This window comes from Hemiscyllium ocellatum, unplaced genomic scaffold (genome assembly GCF_020745735.1).
Source record: "Hemiscyllium ocellatum isolate sHemOce1 unplaced genomic scaffold, sHemOce1.pat.X.cur. scaffold_3249_pat_ctg1, whole genome shotgun sequence".
In the NCBI taxonomy this organism is placed as follows: domain Eukaryota; kingdom Metazoa; phylum Chordata; class Chondrichthyes; order Orectolobiformes; family Hemiscylliidae; genus Hemiscyllium; species Hemiscyllium ocellatum.
Window position 1 is genome coordinate 1 of NW_026868358.1, and position 10,000 is coordinate 10,000.

Consider the following 10,000-nt stretch of genomic DNA (forward strand, 5'->3'; position numbering starts at 1 on the left):
GTGAGCTGGGTTTAGACCGTCGTGAGACAGGTTAGTTTTACCCTACTGATGTTGTGTTGTTGCAATAGTAATCCTGCTCAGTACGAGAGGAACCGCAGATTCAGACATTTGGTGTATGTGCTTGGCTGAGGAGCCAATGGTGCGAAGCTACCATCTGTGGGATTATGACTGAACGCCTCTAAGTCAGAATCCTGCCTAAATGTAACGATACCCAAGCGCCGTGGATCACTGGTTGGCCTAGGATAACCGACTCCGTCGGTGCGTATCGCCATTCGATTCTGGTCTGGAGTGCGGCCGTATGGGCGCCGCCTCTCTCCTTTACTTGCACCTCATGTTCATGGGAACCTGGTGCTAAATCATTCGTAGACGACCTGATTCTGGCTCAGGGTTTCGTAAGTAGCAGAGCAGCTACCTCGCTGCGATCTATTGAAAGTCATCCCTCGAGCCAACCTTTTGTCGGTAACCGTGCACGAGAATTTACTCCCACGCACGTCCTAACGCACCCGTCCGTTACCTCGGCTTTTGCTCGGGCCCCGCATCCAACCCGACGCCCCCGCCGACCGTTCATGCCCACAGGCGCACCACCTCTCCCCGGGGGTGTTCGTGCGTGCGCCTGCCCGGGATGGCGGCCACGGCGGTCAGGCAACGGTTGCGAAGTGGGACGAGCTGAGGCGAGGGCGGCGGCTCTGTGTGTGCGTGGGGGGGCGGAGAAGTCGGTGAGGTTGTCGGTCGGTGTTTTTCCCTACGCTCTTCCTGCCGCACCACCTCGGCATGCCGGCGCCTGGCGGTCATCCGTGCTGCTCCCTGGCCAGGAGCAGTTACGCGATGCCGTCAGACCGGCGAGCAGAGTGTGGGTCGTGCTACCCACAGGCCATGGGTGCACGTACAGCGGCAGGGGACTTTTTTTTTTTCCCTCTCCCCTCTTCGCTTCTTGAAGAGGTAAGTTACTGAGTTAGCCCGACACTTAGAATATTTTTGAAGCAGTACAAATCAGTAACCACTGACACTTAGAATATTTTTGACGCAGTACAAAACAGTAACCAGCGACACTTAGAATATTGTTGAAGCAGTACAAATCAGTAACCACTGACACTTAGAATATTTTTGAAGCAGTACAAATCAGTAACCAGCGACACTTAGAATATTTTTGAAGCAGTACAAATCAGTAACCAGCGACACTTAGAATATTTTTGAAGCAGTACAATCAGTAACCACTGACACTTAGATTATTTTTGAAGCAGTACAAATCAGTAACCAGAGACACTTAGAATATTTTTGAAGCAGTACAAATCAGTAACCAGCGACACTTAGAATATTTTTGGAGCAGTACAAATCAGTAACCACGACACTTAGAATATTTTTGAAGCAGTACAAATCAGTAACCACTGACACTTAGAATATTTTTGAAGCAGTACATCAGTAACCAGCGACACTTAGAATATTTTTGAAGCAGTACAAATCAGTAACCACTGACACTTAGAATATTTTTGAAGCAGTACAAATCAGTAACCGCTGACACTTAGAATATTTTTGAAGCAGTACAAATCAGTAACCACGACACTTAGAATATTTTTGGAGCACCACAAATCAGTAACCACTGACACTTAGAAATTTTTGAAGCAGTACAAATCAGTAACCGGCGACACTTAGAATATTTTTGAAGCAGTACAAATCAGTAACCACTGACACTTAGAATATTTTGAAGCAGTACAAATCAGTAACCGCTGACACTTAGAATATTTTTGAAGCAGTACAAATCAGTAACCACGACACTTAGAATATTTTTGGAGCAGTACAAATCAGTAACCAGCCCCACTTAGAATATTTTGAGTCAGTACAAATCAGTAACCACGACACTTAGAATATTTTTGAAGCAGTACAAATCAGTAACCACGACACTTAGAATATTTTTGAAGCAGTACAAATCAGTAACCAGCGACACTTAGATATTTTTGGAGCAGTACAAATCAGTAACCACGACACTTAGAATATTTTTGAAGCAGTACAAATCAGTAACCAGCGACACTTAGAATATTTTTGGAGCAGTACAAATCAGTAACCAGCCCCACTTAGAATATTTTTGAGCAGTACAAATCAGTAACCAGCGACACTTAGAATATTTTTGAAGCAGTACAAATCAGTAACCACTGACACTTAGAATATTTTTGAAGCAGTACAAATCAGTAACCAGCGACACTTAGAATATTTTTGGAGCAGTACAAATCAGTAACCAGCGACACTTAGAATATTTTTGAAGCAGTACAAATCAGTAACCAGCTGACACTTAGAATATTTTTTGGAGCAGTACAAATCAGTAACCAGCGACACTTAGAATATTTTTGAAGCAGTACAAATCAGTAACCACTGACACTTAGAATATTTTTGAAGCAGTACAAATCAGTAACCAGCGACACTTAGAATATTTTTGAAGCAGTACAAATCAGTAACCACTGACACTTAGAATATTTTTGAAGCAGTACAAATCAGTAACCAGCGACACTTAGAATATTTTTGGAGCAGTACAAATCAGTAACCACTGACACTTAGAATATTTTTGGAGCAGTACAAATCAGTAACCAGCGACACTTAGAATATTTTTGAAGCAGTACAAATCAGTAACCACTGACACTTAGAATATTTTTGAAGCAGTACAAATCAGTAACCGCTGACACTTAGAATATTTTTGAAGCAGTACAAATCAGTAACCAGCGACACTTAGAATATTTTTGGAGCAGTACAAATCAGTAACCAGCGACACTTAGAATATTTTTGAAGCAGTACAAATCAGTAACCAGCGACACTTAGAATATTTTTGGAGCAGTACAAATCAGTAACCAGCGACACTTAGAATATTTTTGAAGCAGTACAAATCAGTAACCAGCGACACTTAGAATATTTTTGAAGCAGTACAAATCAGTAACCACTGACACTTAGAATATTTTTGAAGCAGTACAAATCAGTAACCAGCGACACTTAGAATATTTTTGAAGCAGTACAAATCAGTAACCACTGACACTTAGAATATTTTTGAAGCAGTACAAATCAGTAACCAGCGACACTTAGAATATTTTTGAAGCAGTACAAATCAGTAACCACTGACACTTAGAATATTTTTGGAGCAGTACAAATCAGTAACCACGACACTTAGAATATTTTTGAAGCAGTACAAATCAGTAACCAGCGACACTTAGAATATTTTTGAAGCAGTACAAATCAGTAACCACGACACTTAGAATATTTTTGAAGCAGTACAAATCAGTAACCACTGACACTTAGAATATTTTTGAAGCAGTACAAATCAGTAACCGCTGACACTTAGAATATTTTTGAAGCAGTACAAATCAGTAACCAGCGACACTTAGAATATTTTTGAAGCAGTACAAATCAGTAACCACTGACACTTAGAATATTTTTGGAGCATTACAAATCAGTAACCACTGACACTTAGAATATTTTTGGAGGCAGTACAAATCAGTAACCAGCGACACTTAGAATATTTTTGAAGCAGTACAAATCAGTAACCAAGTGCATTTTTGAATTGGTTACTGATTTCTCCGTTGAAGTTGGGGCTGCGGTTGGCTTCAGTTAGTGGTGGGGGCTTAATTTTCGCCGAGGGGAGCGTGTCCCCGTAGTGTCTCCGAGGAAGTGGTACCTATTGAAGGGGTGTTTCTGAATTTGGGCCCTTTTTGAGTGGCATTGCCGGATGGGTTTTGTGTTGAAGGCTTCCAAATCGGGTAGCTCAGCCGGATTTGACCCGGCGGTTCTACCGACTGTCACGCCTTCGAGGGGGGACTGTTGTCTAAGTTCAGGCCGAATTTGGTGAATTTCCTAAGTCGGGAAGTGGTCCCAACGGGTTTGGGAGTGAACCTAACTGCTCATACCAACTTTGAGGCTTTGGGGCCGGGTAGCACAGTCGGATTTGACCCGGCGGTTCTGCCGAATGCCTGGCCTTCGAGGGGGGCCTGCCCTCTGAGTTCAGGCCGAATTTGGTGATTTTCCTAAGTCGGGAAGTGGTCCAAACGGGGATGGGAGTGAACCTGACAGCTCATACCGACTTTGGGGCTTCCAAGCCGGGTAGCTCAGTCGGATTTGATCCGGCGATTCTGCCGACTTCCACGCCTTCGAGCGGGGACTCTCCTCTAAGTTCAGGCCGAATTTGGTGAATTTCCTAAGTCGGGAAGTGGTCCAAACGGGGATGGGAGTGAACCTAACTGCTCATACCAACTTTGAGGCTTTGGGGCCGGGTAGCACAGTCGGATTTGACCCGGCGGTTCTGCCGAATGCCTGGCCTTCGAGGGGGGCCTGCCCTCTGAGTTCAGGCCGAATTTGGTGATTTTCCTAAGTCGGGAAGTGGTCCAAACGGGGATGGGAGTGAACCTGACAGCTCATACCGACTTTGGGGCTTCCAAGCCGGGTAGCTCAACCGGATTTGATCCGGCGGTTCTAGCGACTGCCACGGCTTCGAGGGGGGACTGTTGTCTAAGTTCAGGCCGAATTTGGTGAATTTCCCGAGTCGGGAAGTGGTCCAAACGGGGATGGGAGTGAACCTGACAGCTCTTACCGACATTGAGGCTTCGGGGCCGGGTAGCTCAGTCGGATTTGACCCGGCGATTCTGCCGACTTCCACGCCTTCGAGCGGGGACTCTCCTCTAAGTTCAGGCCGAATTTGGTGAATTTCCTAAGTCGGGAAGTGGTCCAAACGGGGATGGGAGTGAACCTGACAGCTCTTACCGACTTTGGGGCTTCCAAGCCGGGTAGCTCAACCGGATTTGATCCGGCGGTTCTAGCGACTGTCACGCCTTCGAGGGGGGACTGTTGTATAAGTTCAGGCCGAATTTGGTGAATTTCCCGAGTCGGGAAGTGGTCCAAACGGGGATGGGAGTGAACCTGACAGCTCTTACCGACTTTGGGGCTTCCAAGCCGGGTAGCTCAACCGGATTTGATCCGGCGGTTCTGCCGACTGTCACGCCTTCGAGGGGGGACTGTTGTATAAGTTCAGGCCGAATTTGGTGAATTTCCCGAGTCGGGAAGTGGTCCAAACGGGGATGGGAGTGAACCTGACAGCTCTTACCGACTTTGAGGCTTCGGGGCCGGGTAGCTCAGCCGGATTTGATCCGGCGGTTCTGCCGACTGTCACGCCTTCGAGGGGGGGACTGTCCTCTGAGTTCAGGCCGAATTTGGTGAATTTCCCGAGTCGGGAAGTGGTCCAAACGGGGATGGGAGTGAACCTGACAGCTCATACCGACTTTGAGGCTTCCAAGCCGGGTAGCTCAGCCGGATTTGACCCGGCGATTCTGCCGACTTCCACGCCTTCGAGGGGGGACTGCCCTCTGAGTTCAGGCCGAATTTGGTGCATTTCCCGAGTCGGGAAGTGGTCTCTGTCACAACGGGGGCAAGTGTCTGAAGAGGTAAAGTGAGTAACCAGCACAGCTTAGGGAAGGGTTCCAAAGTTCTCAACAATGTGAATTCGGTTACCAGGAAAGCTTAGGAAAGTTGCCTGACTGTCCCAAACGAATGAACTGCAAAACTTAGGGAACATGCCCGAAGATGCTTAAAAGTGTGAAATCAGTAAGCAGGAAAGCATAGGAAAGTGCCTGAAAGTGCTAAATGAGTAACATGAAAAACGTAGAAAAATGCCCGAAAATGTTTAAAAGTGTGAACTCAGTAACCAGCAAAACTTAGTAAAACGTTGGAAAAGCAGAAATGAGTAACCAGAAAAACTTAGAAAAATGTTTGAAAATGAGAAATGAGTAACCAGAAAAACTTAGAAAAATGTTTGAAAATGAGAAATGAGTAACCAAGAAAACTTAGAAAAATGCCCAAAAAGAAGAAATCAGTAACCAGAAAAACTTAGAAAAATGTTTGAAAATGAGAAATGAGTAACCAGAAAAACTTAGAAAAATGTTTGAAAATGAGAAATGAGTAACCAAGAAAACTTAGAAAAATGCCCAAAAAGAAGAAATCAGTAACCAGAAAAACTTAGAAAAATGTTTGAAAATGAGAAATGAGTAACCAAGAAAACTTAGAAAAATGTTTGAAAATGAGAAATCAGTAACCAAGAAAACTTAGAAAAATGTCCCAAAAAGAAGAAATCAGTAACCAGAAAAACTTAGAAAAATGTTTGAAAATGAGAAATGAGTAACCAAGAAAACTTAGAAAAATGCCCAAAAAGAAGAAATCAGTAACCAGAAAAACTTAGAAAAATGTTTGAAAATGAGAAATGAGTAACCAAGAAAACTTAGAAAAATGCCCAAAAAGAAGAAATCAGTAACCAGAAAAACTTAGAAAAATGTTTGAAAATGAGAAATGAGTAACCAGAAAAACTTAGAAAAATGTTTGAAAATGAGAAATGAGTAACCAAGAAAACTTAGAAAAATGCCCAAAAAGAAGAAATCAGTAACCAGAAAAACTTAGAAAAATGTTTGAAAATGAGAAATGAGTAACCAAGAAAACTTAGAAAAATGCCCGAAAAGAAGAAATCAGTAACCAGAAAAACTTAGAAAAATTTTCGGCCAAGTGTGAAAAATATTCTAAGTGTCAGCGGAGGAAAATGCCGAAGCATCGGGAAAGATTCAAAAACTCATGCCGAACATGAGTTCCGAAGTGCCGGAGGAACTGGGCGAATTGAGCCCGGCGGTTGGCCAGATGTCGTTTTGAGTCTGCAGCCCGAAAACTTTAACTTTGTCTGCCGCGGAAGTCTGGACCGGGAAAAATCCAAACGGTTTTGCCGGGTTCGAGTTCCAGAGCGAAGCAGTCGAATTTGAAATTCAGACCCATTCAGTGCCACTTGACATTGTGACACAGTGAGGTTGGCGGGGTACCCGGAGATTTCTGGGAACACGATTTTTAGAACAAAATGGCGGCGCGGGACCACTTTGAAAGGCATCCGAAAAACGGTTCCGCGGGCAGAGCACTTGAATGACAGGCCTGTGTGCATGCCCAAGAGCTCTCGGAAGTCTAATTTTTGACACTTTGTCAAATTTTCGACAGACTTACCCAACTCTTGCTGCCTGTTCTAAGAATCAGTCAGAGGCCTGTGCGGCGGTCTCTTGACACTTTGGAGGGCGGGCAAACCCCACGTTGACTCCGGCCGTCCCTCCAAAAGGCACTTGCTATTGGGGGAAAGGATTGCAAGTAGCCTGGTTCCCGTGGGAGCGGCCAGGAAGGGTGCAGGCTGGCCCTTGCCTGAGCATTCCCAAAACCCTCTTCCGCTGAGAGCAGACCTCGCACGCCGCACTACCGGCTCTGGGAGTGGTTGGCCGCTATTGTACATAGTCCGGTCCTTCCTCTGCCACCCGGCAAGTGCGATGGCTCTGCCGCCCTGCGGTGCTCGTCACCCAGGTTTGGGGAACACGATACTTAGAACATGTTGGCGGCTCGGGACCTGCAGGCGAAAGGGGCCCCGTGGTGCTGAGCACATCGACCTCGGGTCTCAGTGCAAGCCGGAGAGTTCGCGGAAGTCTTAAAAGATTTTGACATCTGCTCAAATCTTTGACAGGCTTGCCTGACTCTTTCCGTCCGTTCTAAGAATCAGTCGGAGGCCGGGGCGGGGACGGTCTCTTGACACACGGAGGGTTGGCTTCCCTCCTCAGGTGTTTGTGTCGAAAATGAAGGCGAGAGATGCAAGCGTCCTGGTTCCCCTGGGTGCTGCCAGCAAGGGTGCAGGCTGACCCTTGCCTGAGCACTCCCAAAAGCCTCTTAAGCTGAGAGCAGGCGCCGCACTACCGGCTCTGGGAGTCGTTGGCCGCTATTGTACATAGTCCGGTCCTTCCTCTGCCACCCGGCAAGTGCGATGGCTCTGCCTCCCTGCGGTGCTCGTCACCCAGGTTTGGGGAACACGATACTTAGAACATGTTGGCGGCTCGGGACCTGCAGGCGAAGGGGGCCCCGTGGTGCTGAGCACATCGACCTCGCGTCTCAGTGCAAGCCGGAGAGTTCGCGGAAGTCTTAACAGGCTTGCCTGACTCTTTCCGTCCGTTCTAAGAATCAGTCGGAGGCCGGGGCGGGGACGGTCTCTTGACACACGGAGGGTTGGCTTCCCTCCTCAGGCGTTTGTGTCGAAAATGAAGGCGAGAGATGCAAGCGTCCTGGTTCCCCTGGGTGCTGCCAGCAAGGGTGCAGGCTGACCCTTGCCTGAGCACTCCCAAAAGCCTCTTAGGCTGAGAGCAGGCGCCGCACTACCGGCTCTGGGAGTCGTTGGCCGCTATTGTACATAGTCCGGTCCTTCCTCTGCCACCCGGCAAGTGCGATGGCTCTGCCTCCCTGCGGTGCCCGTCACCCAGGTTTGGAGAACACGATACTTAGAACATGTTGGCGGCTCGGGACCTGCAGGCGAAAGGGGCCCCGTGGTGCTGAGCACATCGACCTCGCGTCTCAGTGCAAGCCGGAGAGTTCGCGGAAGTCTTAACAGGCTTGCCTGACTCTTTCCGTCCGTTCTAAGAATCAGTCGGAGGCCGGGGCGGGGACGGTCTCTTGACACACGGAGGGTTGGCTTCCCTCCTCAGGCGTTTGTGTCGAAAATGAAGGCGAGAGATGCAAGCGTCCTGGTTCCCCTGGGTGCTGCCAGCAAGGGTGCAGGCTGACCCTTGCCTGAGCACTCCCAGAAGCCTCTTAGGCTGAGAGCAGACGCCGCACTACCGGCTCTGGGAGTCGTTGGCCGCTATTGTACATAGTCCGGTCCTTCCTCTGCCACCCGGCAAGTGCGATGGCTCTGCCTCCCTGCGGTGCCCGTCACCCAGGTTTGGAGAACACGATACTAAGAACATGTTGGCGGCTCGGGACCTGCAGGCGAAAGGGGCCCCGTGGTGCTTAGCACATCGACCTCGCGTCTCAGTGCAAGCCGGAGAGTTCGCGGAAGTCTAAAGCTTTTGACATTCGCTCAAAGCTTTGACAGGCTTGCCCGACTCTTTCCGTCCGTTCTAAGAATCAGTCAGAGGCTGGTGGGGAGGTCTCTTGACGCAAGGGGAGGGGTGGCGTCCCTCCTCAGGCGCTTGTGTCGAAAATGAAGGCGAGAGATGCAAGCGTCCTGGTTCCCCTGGGTGCTGCCAGCAAGGGTGCAGGCTGACCCTTGCCTGAGCACTCCCAGAAGCCTCTTAGGCTGAGAGCAGACGCCGCACAACCGGCTCTGGGAGTCGTTGGCCGCTATTGTACATAGTCCGGTCCTTCCTCTGCCACCCGGCAAGTGCGATGGCTCTGCCTCCCTGCGGTGCCCGTCACCCAGGATTGGAGAACACGATACTAAGAACATGTTGGCGGCTCGGGACCTGCAGGCGAAAGGGGCCCCGTGGTGCTTAGCACATCGACCTCGCGTCTCAGTGCAAGCCGGAGAGTTCGCGGAAGTCTAAAGCTTTTGACATTCGCTCAAAGCTTTGACAGGCTTGCCCGACTCTTTCCGTCCGTTCTAAGAATCAGTCAGAGGCCGGTGGGGAGGTCTCTTGACGCAAAGGGGAGGGGTGGCGTCCCTCCTCAGGCGCTTGTGTCGAAAAATGAAGGCGAGAGACGCGAGCGGCCTGGTTGCTTTGGGTGCTGCCAGGAAGGATGTGGTCTGACCCTTGCCTGAGCACATCCAAAAGCATGTGATGTTGAGAGCAGACCTCGAGCCCCGCACAACCGGCTCTGGGAGTCGTTGGCCGCTATTGTACATAGTCCGGTCCTTCCTCTGCCACCCGGCAAGTGCGATGGCTCTGTCGCCCTGTGGTGCCCGTCACCCAGGTTTGGGGAACACGATACTAAGAACATGTTGGCGGCTCGGGACCTGCAGGCGAAAGGGGCCCCGTGGTGCTGAGCACATCGACCTCGGGTCTCAGTGCAAGCCAGAGAGTTCGCGGAAGTCTAAAGCTTTTGACATACGCTCAAATCTTTGACAGGCTTGCCCGACTCTTTCCGTCCGTTCTAAGAATCAGTCAGAGGCCGGTGGGGAGGTCTCTTGACGCAAGGGGAGGGGTGGCGTCCCTCCTCAGGCGCTTGTGTCGAAAAATGAAGGCGAGAGACACGAGCGGCC